This window comes from Nomascus leucogenys, unplaced genomic scaffold (genome assembly GCF_006542625.1).
Source record: "Nomascus leucogenys isolate Asia unplaced genomic scaffold, Asia_NLE_v1 000763F_92548_qpd_obj, whole genome shotgun sequence".
Classification (NCBI taxonomy): Eukaryota; Metazoa; Chordata; class Mammalia; order Primates; family Hylobatidae; genus Nomascus; species Nomascus leucogenys.
This window is the reverse complement of record NW_022095939.1, coordinates 30,641-49,983: the sequence shown is the minus strand read 5'-3', so window position 1 is coordinate 49,983 and position 19,343 is coordinate 30,641.

The window sequence follows — 19,343 nt, the reverse complement described above, 5'->3', positions numbered from 1 at the left end:
AGCAATACTTAGGCTCATGGGCGGGGTCAGGCCCAGGACACCTCTCTGTCCCCTCCTCTCTCTGTCCTGCTTCCTTGTCCCTACTTCTGTTTTTCCTTTTGTCCATGTTTCAGGTCCCTGGGAATTGTGGAGGCCTCTGCCTTTTTCAGCAGTGATTCTTTCACCAAACCTCAACACATACTTTGTGCAGACACACACACACACACACACACACACACACACAGAAGAGACACACACAGACCCACACAGCCACACACATACCCTGCAGGTTGGGCAAGCACAGTCCTGGGCCTCAGCCTCCTGCTGTCCCCATGGCTCTGGATCGGGGTGCACATTCACGCCCTTTGCCCTCTTTCATCTCCATCTGGCTCTCCCCTTCAGTGCAGGAGGCTGGAGCTCCACCAGGTCCCCGTCACAATGACGCCCCATTGTGCTGTGGGTAAGCTGTGTGTTGCCCGGTGAGAGGGACACATCTTTTCTCTAATCCTATCTAGCATGGCTGCAGATTCCTAGGATGGACATTCAGGACCTGGGTGTCCCAGAGGAAACTGTCCTTCCTGGAGGTGTGCAGGGTGAATCTCTCATGCCTCTTGGGAGGAGGGGCCTGTGTTGGTTGCTCAGTGGGGGCTGTGAGTCCCATAGTCAAAGGGATATTTCTCAGTCACTCTATGGCTGCCTGGGGTCTGGCGGCTGAGGTGGAGCTCAGGGTTTCTCATGTTCTTCCTGACCATCTTTGATGTCCTCTCTTCTCTGCCCAGCTGATTGTCCTGTGGTCACCACACCTTCCCCATTGTGGTGAGTTACCCAGGAACCCCACGGGACATGGCTCGTTGAGACGCAGGATGGGGAGCCTGGGACAGAGCAGGGGTTCGGAGCTGGAGAGGTTCATCCCAACTAACTCCGTGGCCATGATGGGCTCAGCCCTCCATGTGCTGACATGGAGGCTTCCTGAGCGATCGAGAGAGAGAGAGAGAGACCTATTGGGTTAGTTATTATAGCATTTACCGATCTTTCCTAACAGAACTGTTTCCCTGAACTGTAAAAATTTCCACATATTGCATACACAAAAAGAATGGGAGACATAGAGACCATGGATAGAAAGGAAGAACAAATTTGCAACAGGATAGCTAATTAGGAGACCCATTACCAACATCTGGATGGGCTGCCTGAGGCTGTGTTCAGTCCAGAAGCCTTTGAGTAACATCAGGGTGTGTCCTGTCCAGAAATTCTCAGCTGCTCCAGGACATCCCTCAGCCTCATGTGATGGTGAGGTTCTCCATGAAAGGAAATTCGTTTGAAGAGAACCTTGAAATTAAAGGGAAGATTTGAGGTTTGCTCCATACTCACCATTCTGATATTTCTATCTTCTGTTCTGATCACAATCCTGGATGAGAACCCCCAAATAAAATGGCTGTGTTGTCTGGGAATCTATCCATGTTTCTTTGTCACTGAGAAAGAATTCAGGACATGGAAACACATGAGTAGTGGGTTTAGGAGTGAAAAATTTAACAGACAAAAAAGAAGAGAGAGAGAAAAAGCTTTCTCATACTGAGAAAGCAGTCACCCAAGAGAGGGTCTCGAATTTGGGGAGAATGCAATTGATTTTGTACGGAGACTTGAGGAGGCAGTGATTGATTTACATAGGGTCCAGGGGATTGTTTTGACCAGGTGTGCCATTTACATAGCCTGAGAAAAGACAGGCCCTCCCACCCTAATCTTTTATTATGCAAATGTGGCTTCTACCTGGTGGTCACCATGACACCTGCACATGTGGTGACAAGGAAAAAAGAGCAGGAACTGCCATATTGGGTGTACCTGGCTCTTAGCTGCCCGCATCTACATATGCTTATCTATGCTTGCAGCCTGATCATTCTGTCTGTTTTCTGTTAGAAATTGTTTGGGGCTGCTTTTTATTAAAGGAAAATTCCACCAAGAATTCTTTTACCCTTTCTAGCTGCCTAAAAATAATTTCTCAATAATTCCTGTATTAAGACCCCTTCAGGGAAACAGAAAAGATGACACAGACTCTCCTGTAGTGGAGCAACCATAGTTTTGTTTCTCATGGAACCCCAAGAGTTGCAAGTGAATGGATTTCTCTCAGGTCTAAAACTCTGCTATTTTCTCCATTGTATTACCTGACCTCTTTGCCTTTTACATTACTTTGTACTGTAAAAACATTTGACCCTGTGTGTAATGGTTGCTGGGTCAGTGGTAAGAGCTATGGTTTTGAAGGTGACTAACAGTGGTTATAATAAATTATTCTAGCTTCAGAGGGCTACTCATTTCTTTGCATGTTTAGATGGAAAAGACCCAGTTTAAACAATTAGGGAAATGCCTTTGTAGCAAAGTACTCTGTGGAAGTGTTGCACAGTATGGTCCCCGTTGCATTTTCCTCTTCTTGGGGACCTGGGATTCAGTCATATCCTTGATTTTTAATGTCTAAACGTTGTCCCTTCCAACTGGTTCTCTTTTTTGCATATTTAAATGATTAGAATCAAAAAATTGCAAAGACTTTGTTGGCCCTCTTCTTTAATGGGCTCTATCTTGAGCACAGTGATTCAGTTGAAGAAGAGAGACCAAATTAAAAGCTACATCTCTAAATAAACAACAGGTGCTGGAGAGGATGTGCAGAAATAGGAACACTTTTACACTGTTGGTGGGACTGTAAACTAGTTCAACCATTGTGGAAGTCAGTGTGACGATTCCTCAGGGATCTACAACTAGAAATACTATTTGACCCAGCCATCCCATTACTGGGTATTTACCCAAAGGATTATAAATCATGCTGCTATAAAGACACATGCACACGTAAGTTTATTGCTGCACTATTCACAATAGCAAAGACTTGGAACCAACCCAAATGCCCAACAACGATAGACTGGATTAAGAATATGTGGCACATATACACAATGGAATACTGTGCAGCCATAAAAATTGATGAGTTCATGTCCTTTGTAGGGACATGGATAAAGCTGGAAACCATCATTCTCAGCAAACTATCGCAAGGACAAAAAACCAAACACCGCATGTTCTCACTCATAGGTGGGAATTGAACAATGAGAACACATGGACACAGGAAGGGGAACATAACACATCGGGGACTGTTTTGGGGTGGGAGGAGGGGGGAGGGATAGCATCAGGAGATATATCTAGTGTTAAATGATGAGTTAATGGGTGCAGCACACCAACATGGCACATGTATACATATGTAACTAACCTGCACATTGTGCACATGTACCCTAAAACTTAAAGTATAATAAAAAAATAAATAAAACGCCAGGGTAAATTTCTATTATTTTTGTGTTACCTTGGCATCTATTTTTAATCTTCTTTGAGCACACCAATTTTTTTCTTGAAAAAGCTTAAATTCTCTTTCTCTCTCTTTGCTTCGAGATGTAAATGTGCTACGTATTTTCTCTAAAACTCGGTAAAGTCTTCCTCAGATAAATGTTTACCACTTACAAGAAAGCTATTTGAATCCAACTATCCATTAAAATGGTGGGTTTTACTGATCTCATGCCTAAAGTCCTAAAATCAAAACTCTAAAATCTTTTTGTCTCTATCTTTATGTGAACATGTATGTTATATGTTTCATCACATATATGTATATGTCACACGTTTATATACTGTTGACACATAGTATCAAATGAATGTAAAAATAAATGAGTACTCACAAATTAAGTGAATAAGCCCAAATGCTTTTCTATACATGTGATTTTAGTAACCTTTGGTGAATATAGATAGTTTTAAAATTGTTGGTAAAATAAAGTAGAAATGTCTTCATAATTTAATTTATACGTTTTTGCCTAGGTCTGTTGGCAGGCAGGTTTATATTGTCTTTACTAGATGTTTTAAGGTCATCAAACAGTTGCTTCTGTATATATACATTTTCTTAATTTGTCTGTGAGCTTATGTCTTTATATTTGAACCTTTAAATTCTGAGTTCTAGATGAGTGACCATAGTAAGATCTGGGGACAAAACCCAACCCATCCTCCAGCTGTGCCTTTTGGCCATGCTGGGAGAGATGAGATTATCCAGGCATTTTCTTCATAGCTCTGTTCTTTGTCTTGGGCTTTGCATCTGGTGCATAGTTAGAATGGTTTACTCCCTAGTTTTTTTTCTACTGAAAAGAAGGCTGTATAAGTCTGTTTTTACATTGCTACGGACAAATACATGAACCTGAATAATTTATAAAGAAAAAGGGTTGAATGGTCTCATGATTCAGCAGGTTGTAGAGTAAGCATGATTCTGGCATCTGCTCAGCTTTTGAGGAGGCCTCAGAAAACTTACAATCATGGAGAAAACCAATGGTGGAGTAAGACATCATATATAATGGGAGCTGGAGGAAGAGAGCAAGGGTTGCACACTGGTAAACAACCAGATAAAACTCACTGTTGCTACAACAGTACCAAGGGGAATGGTGTTAAAATATGAGAAACCACCTCCATGATCCAATCACATCCAACAAGGCTCCACCTCCAACTTTGGAGATTACAATTTGACTTGAGATTTGGGTGGGGGTAAAGGTCCAAAAAAAATTATTCTCTCCATCGTCCCTCCCCAATCTCATGTCTTTCTCACATTTAACAATATAAAAAGTGGCTTCTCAACAGTCTCTAGAGTCTTTAACTCATTCCAGCATTAACTCAAAAGTCAAAATAGCAAGTTTCATCTGAGACAAGGCAAGTTCCTTTTACCTATGAGCCTGTAAATTCAAAAACAAGTTAGTTACTTTCAAGACACAATGGAGGTATAGGCATTGGGTAAATACTCCCATTCCAAAGGGAAGAAATAGGCCAAAGGAAATAGGATACAGTCCCCATGAAAGTCTGAAACCTTGCAGCACAGTCTTTAAAACATAAAGCTCCAAAATAATCTCCTTTGACCCCATATCTCCTATTTGGGGCACAGTGATGCAAGGCTTAGGCTTTGAAGGTTCTGGGCATCACAAGAACTTTCCAAGAGAGTCACAAAAGAATTTGTAGTGTGGCTTTTGATGCTAAACAGCATATTAGGCCGAGTAAGTCACTGAAGAGAAAAAAGTCAGAGGAGAAGTTGCATGAGGGTGACAGAAATGGAATGGTGAAAGGAAAGGTCTGATAAAAATGTTTACTGGCTGGGCATGGTGGCTCATGCCTGTAATCTCAGCACTTTGGGAGGCTGAGGTGGGCGGATCACAAGGTCAGGAGTTTGAGACCACCCTGACCAACATGGTGAAACCCCATCTCTACAAAAAATACAAAAATTAGCTGGGCGTGGTGGCACGCACCTGTAATCCCAGCTACTCAGGAGGCTGAAGGCAGGAGAATCACTTGAACTTGGGATGCATAGGTCGCAGTGAGCTGAGATCATGGCATTGCACTCCAGCCTGGGTGACAGAGCGAGACTCCATCTCAAAAAAAAAAAAAATTTCACCCAAGGGCTCATCTGGTACCTTGCTCTGTGACTAATATCTTACACATTTTGATTTACTCTTCCACTTTCATTTTCTGATGTGTGAAGGGTCACCCTTCTGCTGAAGATGAGAAAAGAGGCTGAGGGAGCTCAAATGAGTGGTCTAGAGTCATCCAGCTACTTCATAGAGTTTGTGCGTTTCACCTTGATGTTGGTGCACAGACAGAAAAGTGAGACACAGAAGGAAGACAAAGCAAGTTTTTGTTGTGGTTGACATTTATGAAAGTTACCTCTGTTGGCAGAATAACGGACTCCTAAAATGTTTGGACCCTAGCTCCAGAACCTGTGCATTTACTTTTCTTGGTAAAAACACTGTGCAGGGGTGATAAAATCTTAAGAAGTGGGTGTTATTCTAGATAATCTGGGTGGGCCCATTGTAATCAGAAGTGTCCTTGTAAGTGACAAAGAAAAGCAAGGGCATCAGTGTGAGAATGATGAGCCTGTGAAACTCCACTGGCCAATGCTGGGTGTGAGCATGCATCAAAAGACAAAATTACAACTAATGTAGTTAAAGATTTTATTTTTCATTTATTATTTAAGGCAGCTCTCACTCTACAAATATAGTGACAGCCCTCACTCGGCTATACAATAACAAAACAGTGGGTTTTGTCAAGTGGGAACCAGTAAACAAAGCCATATAAATAAATAAGTTGGCTAACATTAGGGTACTTCAGGTCGCTTTTCTGTCAAAGTAAAGCAGAGGAAACTTTTATTATGCTGTCTCAGGTAGAGTGGAATCTCCTGTTTTCAACAAAAAACGAAAGTCTGTTCTGTTATCTCTTTGCTTCATTAAAATTTCACTTGTAGATTGTAGCATTTAGCATGAGTGATTCTATTTTGGAGTTTCTAGGCTCTCACTTAGGTGAGAGTGTGACCAAAATTTAAAGCATTGGCATTCATCTCAGTAACCATCATATTGGGCTTCCATCATTTATAGGTTTATGATGTCTTCCTGATCAAACATTTCTTTGAGTTTTTGTCATTTCAGCCAAAGAGAGACCCTTTGGTATTTGTTGATGGCTGCACACAAAACTTTTTAAAAACTTTTGTAGAATTCACCACACCAAATTGTAGAATTTTAAAACCTGTAGAATTTATCACACCAGAGAGGCTACTAGTATGACTATTAGGAGGATAATACCAAAAGTTTGGAGTATGCACTTTAGGCAAGATGCAAACTAACTAAAATAGAATAGATCAAAGCATGAGCCAGAAGAGTCTAACAATTTTAACCAAGTAGTATGTTTGGTAACTTTTGTGATTGAGTCGTTATGATACTCGATATATTTGTTTATGTGCAACAATCAGTGTCAGAAACTGCACAGGCTCCTTCCTGTTCAGCTGGTAGGGAACAATTTTATTATGTAGCATTCGATGGCTCATTAAATTAAAACAAGGAGTGTGAACAAGTGAGTCTTACACCGACACATCTTATAAGCACATTGGCCTAGTCTTTCTTCTTTTTTTCAAAAGTAAATGGTAAACATTTGATGCACATTGTTTGCCTCTGGCTTCTTCATTTAACAATACATCTTGCAGGTCATTCCACATCAGGATATAAAAATCTCTTAGTCTTTTAACAGCTGTATACTTGTCTTAGTCCATTTTATGTTGCTATAGCAAAATACCTGAGACTGGGTAGCTCATAAAGAAAACAGGTTTATATGGCTTATGATTCTGGTGGCTGTAAAGTTCAAAATTGGGCATCTGCCTCTGGTGAGAGCCTCAGGCTCATTAGCAGCATCTTTAATGCAACATTTTGTTCAAATGTATAGTGGTCCCTTTTAGACTTTAGACCTTCAGACTCATCTGTTCTCACTCCCTGTTTAATTTAACCCAGCCATGGGATGCTAGTTAATAGAATTGGTCACTACTAGCTGCACAGGAAGGAGTCTGTGCAGTTTCTGACACTTCTTGTCTTACATGGATAAATACGTCAGATATTATAGAGACTGAGTTGCAAAAATTAACAAATGTGCTGCTTGGTTAAAATGGCTAGGCTCTTCTGGCTCACTCTTTGATGTATTCTATTTTAGTTGGTTTCATCTTCCCTAAGGTGCATACTCCAAACTCTTGGTATTATCTTCCTGATAGTCATATTAGTAGTCTTCTGGTGTGTTGTATTCTGTTGTATTCTCCAAAAGTTTTTAAATGTTTGCATGCAGCCATCCATCCAATATCAAATAGTGTCTCCTTGGCTGGAGTTACAAAAACACAAAGAAATGTGTGATCAGGAGGACATTATAACTTATGAATGATGGAAGCTTGAAATGATGGTGATGGAAAGTTATGCTAATGTCTTAAGTTCTGGGCCCTTAGTGAGAGCCTAGAGACTCCAAACCCGAGCCACTCATGCTAAATGCTACATACTCCAACTGAAAGTTTAAGGAAGCAGATAGATTCCAAAACAGACCAATTTTTTTTTTTCTGAGAACAGGAGATTCCAGTCTACCTGAGTCAGCATAATAAGGAAGTCACCTCTGCTTTAACCGTTACAAAAAAGTGACCTGAAGTACACTGATGTTAACCAATCCATTTCTATGGCTCTGTTTACTGATTTTCATTTGACAAAATCCAAGTTGTGTTATTGTATCACCCAGGGGAAGCTATCACTGTATTTATAGAATGATTTCTGCCCCAAATCATGAATCACAATTAAAAGCCAATTAGATCTTTCCAGGTGTTGTGGCTTATGCCTGTAATCCCAGCACTTTGGGAAGCCAAAGCAGGCAGATCACAAGATCAGGAGATCGAGACCATCCTGGCTAACATGGGGTATTTTTTGTACTAAGAATATAAAAACAACAACAAAAAATTAGCTGGGCATGGTGGCAGGCACCTGTAGTCCCAGCTACTCAGGAGACTAAGACAGGAGAATGGCGTGAACCCAGGAGGCGGAGCTTGCAGTGAGCTGAGATGGCACCACTGCACTCCAGCCTGGGCAACAAAGCGAGACTCCATCTCAAAAAAAAAAAAAATGCCATAACTATAACTAATTTCGTTATAGATCTATAGTAATTTTGTCTTTTGATGCACGTTCACAGCCAGTGATGGCCAGTGGTGTCTCTCAGGCTGCATCATTCTGACCCTGACCCTCCTGCCTTCCTCTTTCACTTACCAGTACCCTTATGATACACTGGGCCCACTGAGATAATCCAGAATAACCTTCCCATCTCAAGATTTTTAACCTCATCACATCTTTGAAGTCTTTTCGCTGAATATAGTAACATGCACTGGTTCCAAGAATCAGGATGTGGACATTTTTAGGAGGCCATGATTCTGTGTAACACACGTACCCCTCATGAACATCAACCACAACAAAAATTAGCTTTGCCTTCCTTCTGTGTCTCACTTTTCTGACTGTGCATAAACATTAAGATGAAACACAGTAGTTCTGCTATGAACTGGCTGTATGACCAAGGACCACTGACTTAAATTCCCTCAACTTCTTCTCATCTGCAGTACAAGGTGACTCTTTTTTCTTTCCACTTTTTAAATTTTCTTTTTTTTTTTAATTATTATGCATTAAGTTCTGGGATACATGTGCAGAAGGTGCAGGTTTGTTACATAGGTATACATGTACCATGGTGGCTTGCTGCACCCATCAACCCATCACCTACATTAGGTATTTCTCCTAATGCTATCCCTCCCCTAGCCCCCAACCCTCCAACAGGCCCCAGTGTGTGATGTTCCCCTCCCTGTGTCCATATGTTCTCATTGTTCAACTCCCACTTATGAGTTATAACATGTGGTGTTTGGTTTTCTGTTCCTGTGTTAGTTTGCTGAGAATAATGGTTTGAGGCTTCATCCATGTCCCTGCAAAGGACATGAACTCATCCTTTTTTATGGCTGTGTTGTATTCCATGGTATATATGTGCCACATCTTCTTTATCCTGTCAATCATTGATAGGCATTTGGGTTGGTTCCAAGTCTTTGCTATTGTAAGTTGTGCTGCAGTAAACATACATGTGCATGTGTCTTTATGGTAGAATAATTTATAATCCTTTGAGTATATACCCAGTAATGGGATTACTGGGTCAAATGGTATTTCTTGTTCTAGATCCTTGAGGAATTGCCACACTGTCTTCCACAATGGTTGAACTAATTTACTGTCCCACCAACAGTGTAAATGTGTTCTTATTTCTCCACATCCTCTCCAGCATCTGTTGTTTCCTGACTTTTTAATGATTGCCATCCTAACTGGCATGAGATTGTATCTCATTGTGATTTTGATTTGCATTTCTCTAATGACCAGTGATGATGAGTTGTTTTCCATATGTTTGTTGGTCAATAAATGTCTTCTTTTGAGAAGTGCCTGTTCATATCCTTCTCCCAGTTTTTGAGGGGGATGTTTGTTTTTTTCTTGTGAATTTGTTTAAGTTCCTTGTAGATTCTGGATATTAGCCCTTTGTCAGATAGATTGATTGTAAAATTTTTCTCCTGTTCTGTAGGTTACCTGTTCACTCTGATGATAGTTTCTTTTGCTGTGCAGAAGCTCTTTAGTTTAATTGGATCCCATTTGTCAATTTTGGCTTTTGTTGCCGTTGCTTTTGGTGTTTTAGTCATGAAGTGTTTGCCCACACCTATATCCTGAATGGTATTGCCTTGGTTTTCTTCTTGGGTTTTGATGGTTTTAGGCCTTATGTTTAACTCTTTAATCCATCCTGAGTTAATTTTTGTATAACATGTAAGGAAGGGGTCCAGTTTCAGTTTTGTGCATATGGCTAGCCAGTTTTCCCAATACCATTTATTAAATAGGGAATCCTTTCCCTATTACTTCTTTTTGTCAGGTTTGTCATGGTTGTAGTTGTGTGGTGCTACTTCTGAGGCCTCTGTTCTGTTCCATTGGTCTATATATCTGTTTTGGTACCAGTACAATGTTTTTTTGTTTACTGTAGCCTTGGAGTATAGTTTGAAGTCAGGTAGCATGATGCCTCCAGCTTTGTTCTTTTTGCTTATGATTGTCTTGGCTATACGGGCTCTTTTTTGGTTCCATATGAAATTTAAAGTAGTTTTTACTGAGAAGAAAGTCAATGGTAGCTTGATGGGGATAGCATTGAATCTATACATTACTTTGGGCAGTATGGCCGTTTTCACGATATTGATTCTTCCTATCCATGAGTATGAAATGTTTTTCCATTTGTTTGTGTCTTCTCTTATTTCCTTGAGCAGTGGTTTGTAGTTCTCTTTGAAGAGGTCCTTCAGATCCCTTTCAGTTGGATTCCTAGGTATTTTATTCACTTTGTAGCAATTGTGAATGGGAATTCTCTCATGATTTGGCTCTCTGTTTGTCTGTTATTGGGGTATAGGAATGCAAGTGATTGTTTCATATTGATTTTGTATCCTGAGACTTTGCTGAAGTTGGTTATCAGCTTAAGGAGATTTGGGGCTGAGACATGGGGTTTTCTAAATATACAATCATGCCATTTACAGAGACAATTTGACTTCCTCTTTTCCTGTATAAATACCCTTTATTTCTTTTTCTTGCCTGATTGCTCTGGCCAGAACTTCCAATACTATGTGGAATAGGAGTGATGAGAGACGGCATCCTTGTCTTATGCTGGTTTTCAAAAGGAATGCTTCCAGCTTTTGCCCATTCAGTATGATATTGGCTGTGGGTTTGTCATAAATAGCCCTTATTATCTTGAGACACATTCCATCAACACCTAGTTTATGGAGAGTTTTTAGCATGAAGGGGTGTTGAATTTTATCAAAAGCCTTTTCTGTATCTATTGAGATAATCACATGGTTTTTGTCATTGGTTTTGTATACATAATGCATTACATTTATTGATTTGTATAAGTTGAACCAGCCTTGCATCCCAGGGATAAAGCAGACTTGATCGTGGTAGGTAAGCTTTTTGATGTGCTGCTGGATTCGGTTTGGCAATATTTTATTGAGGATTTTTGCATCGATGTTCATCAGGGATATTGGCCTGAAATTTTCTTTTTTGGTTGTGTCTCTGCCAGGTTTTGGTATCAGGATGATGTTGACCTCATAAAATGAGTTAGGGAGGAGTCCCTATTTTTCTATTGTTTGGAATAGCTTCAGAAGGAATGGTACCATCTCCTGTTTGCACCTCTGGTAGAATTCGGCTGTGAATCCGTCTGGTTCTGGGCTTTTTTTTGGTTGGTAGGCTATTAATTACTGCCTCAATTTCAAAACTTGTTATTGGTCTCTTCAGGGATTCGCCTTCTGCTTGGTTTAGACTTGGGAGGGTGTATGTGTGCAGGAATTTATCAATTTCTTCTAGTACCTCTTTAAACTAAAAACACATTCAACTTTTTATAAAATGCTTTGCATATAGGGTTGTTTTTTCTATATCTGTTTTAATCACATACCGTAATTACATAATAAGCTCCTAGTAACCCTTTGATATGGTTTGGATCTGTGTCCCTGCCCAAATGTCATATCCAATTGTAATCTCCAATGTTGGAGGTGGGGCCTGGTGAGAGGCGATTGAAATATGGGGGAGGTCTGTCATGATATAACATCATTGCCCTTGGTGTTGCCATAATGATTGAGAATTCTTGTGAGATCTGATTGTTTAACCATGTGTAGCACCTCCCTCTTGCTCTCCTCTTCCTGCTTCCTTGCTCCCTCTTTGCCTTCCTCCATTGTAAGTTTTCTGAGGCCTCCCCAGAAGCAGAGCAGGAGCCAGAATTATGCTTCCTGTACAGCCTGCCTAACCATGGGTGGTGAATTCAACCTCTTTTCTTTTTCTTTCTTTCTTTCTTTTCTTTTTTTTTTTTTTTTTTTGAGACGGAGTCTTGCTCTGTCACCCAGGCTAGAGTGCAGTGGTGCAATCTCGGCTCACTGCAAGCTCCGCCTCCCGGGTCCACACCATTCTCCTTCCTCAGCCTCCCGAGTAATTGGGACTACAGATGCCCACCACCATGCCCAGCTAATTTTCTGTATTTTTAGTAGAGACGGGGTTTCACCGTGGTAGCCACGATGGTCTTGATCTCCTGACCTCGGGATCCATCCTTCTCGGTCTCCCAAAGTGCTGAGATTACAGTCGTGAACCACGGCACCCAGCCTCAACCTCCTTTCATTATAAATTACGCAGTCTCAGATATTTCTTGGTAGCAACATGGGAACAGACTAATACACCCTTATATTCAGTAGAACAAACTAGAAGGTAAGCAGTTCTAACTATGTACCTGATGTGAAGCTCAGGACAAAGAACAGAGCTACGGAGATAATGCCTGGAATCTCTCCCAGCATGGGCAAGAGGCACAGCTGGGACATCGACTGGCTGTTTTTCCCAGGCTTTGCTATGGTTACATCTCTTGAACTCAGAATCGAAGAGCTCAAATCTAAAGACATAACCCTACAGACAAATTAAGGAAATGTATATATGCAGAGCAGCTGTTTAATGACCTTAAAACATCTAGTAGACATTATAAACCTGTCTGCCAAAAGACCCAGGCACAAATATCTAAATTAAATTCTGAACATATTTCTACTTTATTTTACCAATAATTTAAAAACTATCTTTATTTAAAGATTACTAAAATTGCATGAACTGAAAAGCATTTGTGTTTATTTACTTTATGATTACTCATTTGTCTTTACATTAAATTGATACCAAGTGTAAACTATATACAAACATATGGATAGACATATACATATATGTAATTTAATATATTGCATATACATCTACCCATAAAGATAAAGGGTGACAAAAAGACTTTAGAGTTTTAATTTTAGGACTTTAAGGATTGGATGGGTAAAACTCGCTATTTTAAAAGGACAGTTGGATTCAAATTGTGACTTTGTAAATGAAAGAGGTAACATTTTTCTGAAGAAGCCCTTACTGAGTTTTAGAAAAACTGGGTAGCAAATTTACATCTCAAAACACAAAAGGGGATAAAATTTAAGCTTTTACAAGAAGGACTTTGAATGTGTTCAAGAAAGGTTAAAAATAAATGCTACGGTAACACAAATATGATAGAAATTTACCACAAGATTTTATAAGAAAACTAATTTTAATAGGTAGCTTTAATTTGGTCTCTGTTTACCAACTGGACCACTGAGCTCAGGACAGAGCCCATTAAAGAAGAGGGTTGACAAAGTCTTTGCAATTTTTGATCCTAATAATTTAAATATATGAAAAGAAGCACAGTTGGAAGGGAGAGGACCTAGACCTTTAAAAATGAAGGATTTCGCCGAATTCCAGGTCCCCAAGAAGAGTAAAATGCCATGGGAACCATAATGTGCAACACTTCCACAGTTTACTTTGCTACAAAGGCATTTTTCTCATTGTTTAAACTGTGTCTTTCTTATCTAAACATGCAAAGATATAAGTAGTCTTCTGAAGTAGTAATCATTTATTCTAACCACTGTTAGTCACCTCCAAAACCATAGATTTACCACTGACCCAGCAGCCAGCACACACACAAGATGAAGTATTTGTACGGTACAAAGTAATCTCTGATGAACCTAAAAGCCAGAGGTCAGGTAACACAGCAGAAAACAGAGCAGGGTTTTAGACCGGAAAGGAATCCATTCACTCACAACTCTTGGGGTTCCATGTGGAAAAACACAGAATCTTCCCAAATAGAAAAGTCTGTGGCATCTTTCCTGTTTTTCCTAAGTGGTCCCAGGCTGTTCAGAATTCTTCAGGTCCCCTCATGTGGCATCAAGGGCAGCAAGAGGGAGGTAAAGAGAGGAATGAATAAAAGAACAATTGTTAAGAAAAGAACACAGAGACTAAGCACGTGATTCATAATGATTCCAGTCACCGGAAAAAAAAAATTCAAGAAACAAATAAGAAAAGCAGAAAAGTGAAGCAGCATCATTGTCTGGGGTAAATACCAAAGGTTTATTGTCTCATGTCTACAGAAAACTAGGTTTAGAGTGAAACTTTAATAAGTGAAAGAAAGAGAAGAGCTCTCTGCAGCAGAGAGGGGTCCTGGAGAAATGGGTTGCTGCTTCTGTGGTGAAAAGCAGCAGGTTTTACAGATGAGATTGAGGAGGTGGTATCTGATTTACAAAGGGCATGAGATATTCGTCAGACCAAGTGTTCCATTTGCATAAGGTGCAAAAAACTGGTTAGGGCTAAGTGTGCCATTTGCATAGGGTGTGAAAATCTGGCTGCCCCCACCCTAAATTTTAATTATGCAGATGGGTTTTCTACCTGACTGGCACCATGTTGCCAGTTTCTTTACTGTACATGTGGTGAGAAAGAAAAGGAAAGATGGAGCCTCCATGTAGAACATGTGTGCCCCCCACCTGCCGGCAGCTCCTTTCTGTTGGCACAGCTGCTGGCATTCACCTGTGCAAGATTGCAGCTTGCTTACCTATTTCTGCAGTTCGATTTTTCAGGCTGCTCTTTGTTAGAAAAGAAATGATTTGGGGGCTGCTTTTTTATTAAAAGGGAAATTTCACCAAGGACTCTGTTGCTTTTACTGTCTGCCTAAATAACTTCTTTGTATCTCCTGTATCATATTTCCCCCCTTAGGAGTAGTAACTCTAACTGCTGTTAAGGAGTGTTGGACAATGACTCTTTCTGGCTACTTCCTGCTGAAAAGGGGTGTAGTGTGGGAAACAACAGTTAAGTCTCCTCCTGAGGTCAATCTAAATGTCCTCAGAAGAGATCTATGGGGGTCTATGGGGGTCTATGTTCAGCTGTGCATGTATTGTCTTGATAAACATCTTAAACAAGAGAAAACAGGGTTTGAGAGCAGAGAACTGGTCTGACCTCAAATTTACGAGGGTGGATTTTTTTTTTTTTTTTTTTTTTTTTTTGAGACGGGTCTGTCGCCCAGGTGGAGTGGCGCAGTCTCGGCTCACTGCAAGCTCCGCCTCCCGGTTCACGCCTTCTCCTGCCTCCCTCTCCGAGTAGCTAACTACAGGCGCCCCCACCCCGGCTGTTTTGTATTTTAGTAGAGACGGGTTTCACTGTGGTCTCGATCTCCTGACTCGTGATCCCCGCCTCCCAAAGTCTATTACAGCTGAGCCCGCGCCGGGGGTGGATTTTTTTTCTCCACCCTAATAAGCCTGAGGTTACAGCAGGATACTAGGGCATATTTTAGTCCTTATCTCAACCACGTAAGACAGACACTCCCAGAGCGGCTGTTTATGGACACCCCCCCCACCAAGGAATGCAATTCTTTTCCCAGTGTATTAATATTAATATTCCTTGCAAGGAAAAGAATTTAGCTATATCTTCCCTACTTGCACATCCATTTATAGGCTCTCTGCAAGAAGAAAAACATGGATCTTTTTGCCTACCCCGCAGGCAGTCAGACCTTATGGTTGTCTTCCCATGTTCTCTAAAATCACTGTTATTCTGTTCTTTTTCAAGGTGCACTGATTTCATATTGTTCAAACACACATGTTTTATAATCAATTTGTGCAGTTAGATACAATTATCACAGGGTCCTGAGGCAAGCTACATCCTCAGCTTATGAAGATAACAGGATTAAGAGACTAAAGTAAGACAGGTGTAAGAAATTATGAAAGTATTACTTGGGAAGTGTTAAATGACCATGAAATCTTCACAATTTATGTTCTTCTGCCATGGCTCCAGCTCGTCCCTCCATTCAGGGTCCCTGACTTCCTGCAACAAGCATGGAGAACTAAGAAAGCATACTTGGAGTCAGTGTAAAGGTTAGCTACATTTCCCTTCCTTAATTCAAGTGTTCTTTTAAGAGCTATCAGTTCAGCTAGTTGAGCATGTGTGCCTGGAGAGAGGGGCCCACTTTCAGTAACATCATTCAGAGTGACTATGACATATCCAGCCTTTTGGACTCTGCTTTCCAAAGAAACTTCCATCCATGAAGAGGCTGCAGTTTGGATTTTCTAGAGGAGGTTCCCTGAGATCCTCCCTGGCTATGCAGATCTGTACCACAACTTCTTCATAGTCATGTTCAGGTTCCTCAGGGTAGAAAGTGGTTAGGTTTAGGTGAGAACAAGTTTTCAATTGGATTGTAGACCCTTCTAACAGCAGAACATAATATTTAAGGAGCCAGCTGTCTGTTAGCTAAAGGCTTCCCCTAGAAGACAGCAATCTTGCTACATTACGTGGGGTATAAACAGTAAAGCCATTTCCAAGGGTTAATTTGGTGGCCTTCAATACCAGTAGGGCCATTGTGGCAACTGCTCAGAGGCATGCTGGCCATCCTTTAGCCATCAGATCAAGTTCCTTCCTCAGGTAGCCCACTGGCTGTTGAGTTGGTCCTCGGGCTTCAGTTAAAACTCCCAGGGCTGTTCCCTGCATTTCTGATACATAAAGATTGGAGGCCCTCCCTATGGGAAAGCTGAGGGATGGTGCCTTAAGTAAGGCTTGTTTTAGCTGGTTGAAGGCCTTTTGAGCCTCAGTTTTCCAGGTTAGAAAATGAGTTTTAGCCACTTGAGTTTCCTTTATGAGGTGATATACGGGATGTTGTATCTCACCATACCCAGGTATCCATAGTCTGCAAAATCCTGTAATGCCCAAAAATCCTTAGCTGCTTGAGGGTTTTATGGAGGGGGAAAAAGGAAATGGACTTAATCCTTTCTTCCCCTGATGCTCTGGTCCCTTCAGACAATATTAAGCCTAGGTACTTCACTGAGATTTGGCAAAGCTGGGCCTTAGATTTTGAAACTTCTGTCTGCTAAGAAATTAAGAAGAGTTTTCAGTGCTTCCTGAGAAGCTTCCTCAGTTGCAGCACAGAGCAGCATGTCACTCATATATTGCAAGACCCTGACCTGAGGATGGGAAAACTCAGAGAGACCCTTTGACAGTGCCTGTCAAAAGGAGTGAGGACTGTCTCAAAATCCCTGAGGCAGCATCATCCATGTTAACTGGGTGGTCTGGCCAGAGGGATCTTCAAAGGCAAACAAGTATTGAGAGTGAGGATGTAATGGTATACAGAAAAAGCCATCCTTTATATCTAGAATTGTGAACAATTTAGTTCCCTCAGGTATTTGAGTTAGCAAGATATAGGGATTAGGGACCACAGGATGAATTGGGACTGTGGCCTTATTAATGAGGCAGAGGTCCTGAACTAGCGTCCATGCCCCATTGAGTTTTTACACTCCTAATATTGGGGTGTTGCAGGGGCTGTTACAGGGTTTGAGGAGGACTCAACCTATTCTTCCTTGAACTGCCCATGCTTCTGGATTAATATTAGCTTCCACTGTGGGAGACAAAGTGTTTTTCCTGGGGCTACAAGGATCTTGGCCCCCCGTGTGATTAAAAATATTTCTACCTAATAAAGGAGTGAGACTTTCAGACAAACTTAAGAAGGCATGTATAAATAAAATGTCTCCCACTCTACCACTAAGGGGTTGAGAAGGATATCGGGTTAGAACCTTTCCTGAGATGTCTATCACAGTCATGCTACAGGAAGAGGGGAGGCCTGGATTAGAGAGAAGAGAGAGGCTGGCTCCAGTGCCCAGAAGGAGGTCCACCCTTCTTCTTTTAATTTCCAGTATCACCTCGGGTTCCTGTGCAGTAATGGCAGCTTAAGTTGCTGGAGCCAGGGGTTTGAATCCTGGGACCCATCAGTCCCATTGGACCATCTGTGAAACTGATCCTGATCTCAGTGACCTCCATCTCCAGGGGCAGTCTGATGGAATAGGCGCTGTCCAGGTTGCTGCCCTCTCCTGAAGCTTGATAATGAGGAGCCCTGATGGGTCACTGTGGAGGAGGCTGTGGGAAAAAGCTGTATCTCAGGGTGGCCTGGATCACAAGGTGGGAGCACTTTTGACTTGGCTGGACCTGTGAATTACAGGAATTCTGCTCCATGTCAGCAACCAGCTCCCTCAACTTTGTGTTCCTCTTTGTAGCCGATTCTCTTGCCTGAATCCTGAGCCTATTCTGGAGTCCTCCTCACAATACCTGATGGTCAGGACTCTGTGTGGAGACCTATTGAAGGGTCTTGTGTGCTCACACAGAGTGTCCAGGGTACAGGCTTCATGACCTCCCCTGTCCCAACACCACAACAAGATCTGGATAGTGGGCCGGGACAGATAAATTCAGAATCCCCAGCATGGGTGTGTGTCCTGGCAGTGCTGAGGTCTATGCCCCAGATTAACCTTCAGTCTCTTTGCAAATACATTTATGTTTTGCATGTGTTGTTGGCTGGTCAGTCTCATGTCTCTAAATTCTTGTATCGCCCTGTGGATAAGGTAATAAAGAGTCTGCATATAAGTGTATAAAAGCTATCTGATCAGGGTGGGTGTGTTTTACATAGTGGAGTTGTTTTTCACCAAAGACGTTTCAAAAGGCTATGATAGAATGTATATATAGAAACACATGCATATTTATATGTGTTAGATGTTAATATATATTTATATAAATATACGTATATTTACAAAAATGTAAATATACGTATATTTATAGAAATGTAAATATACGTATATGTATAGAAATGTAAATATACGTATATGTATAGAAATGTAAATATACGTATATGTATAGAAATGTAAATATACGTATATGTATAGAAATGTAAATATACGTATGTATATAAAAATGTATTTACATTTTTATATACATACGTATATTTACATTTCTATACATATACGTATATTTACATATTTACGTATATGTATAGAAATATACTTATACTTATATTCATAGAAATATAAATATACGTATATGTATAGAAATATACGTATATGTATACAAATATACATATACGTATATGTATAGAAATATAAATATATATTAAATTTATATATAATGTGCCATTTTAACCACTTTAAAATGTGCAATCAAATAAAATTAACCACACACAGAGTGTTACATTACCATCACCACTGTTTTTCCTAGAAAACTTTTATCATTTTAAACTCAAGGTTTATATCTTTTAAACAATAACTTCCTGTTTTTTCCACCCTAGACCTTGATAATCTCTAGTCCACTCTCTGACTCTATGAATTTGCCTATTCT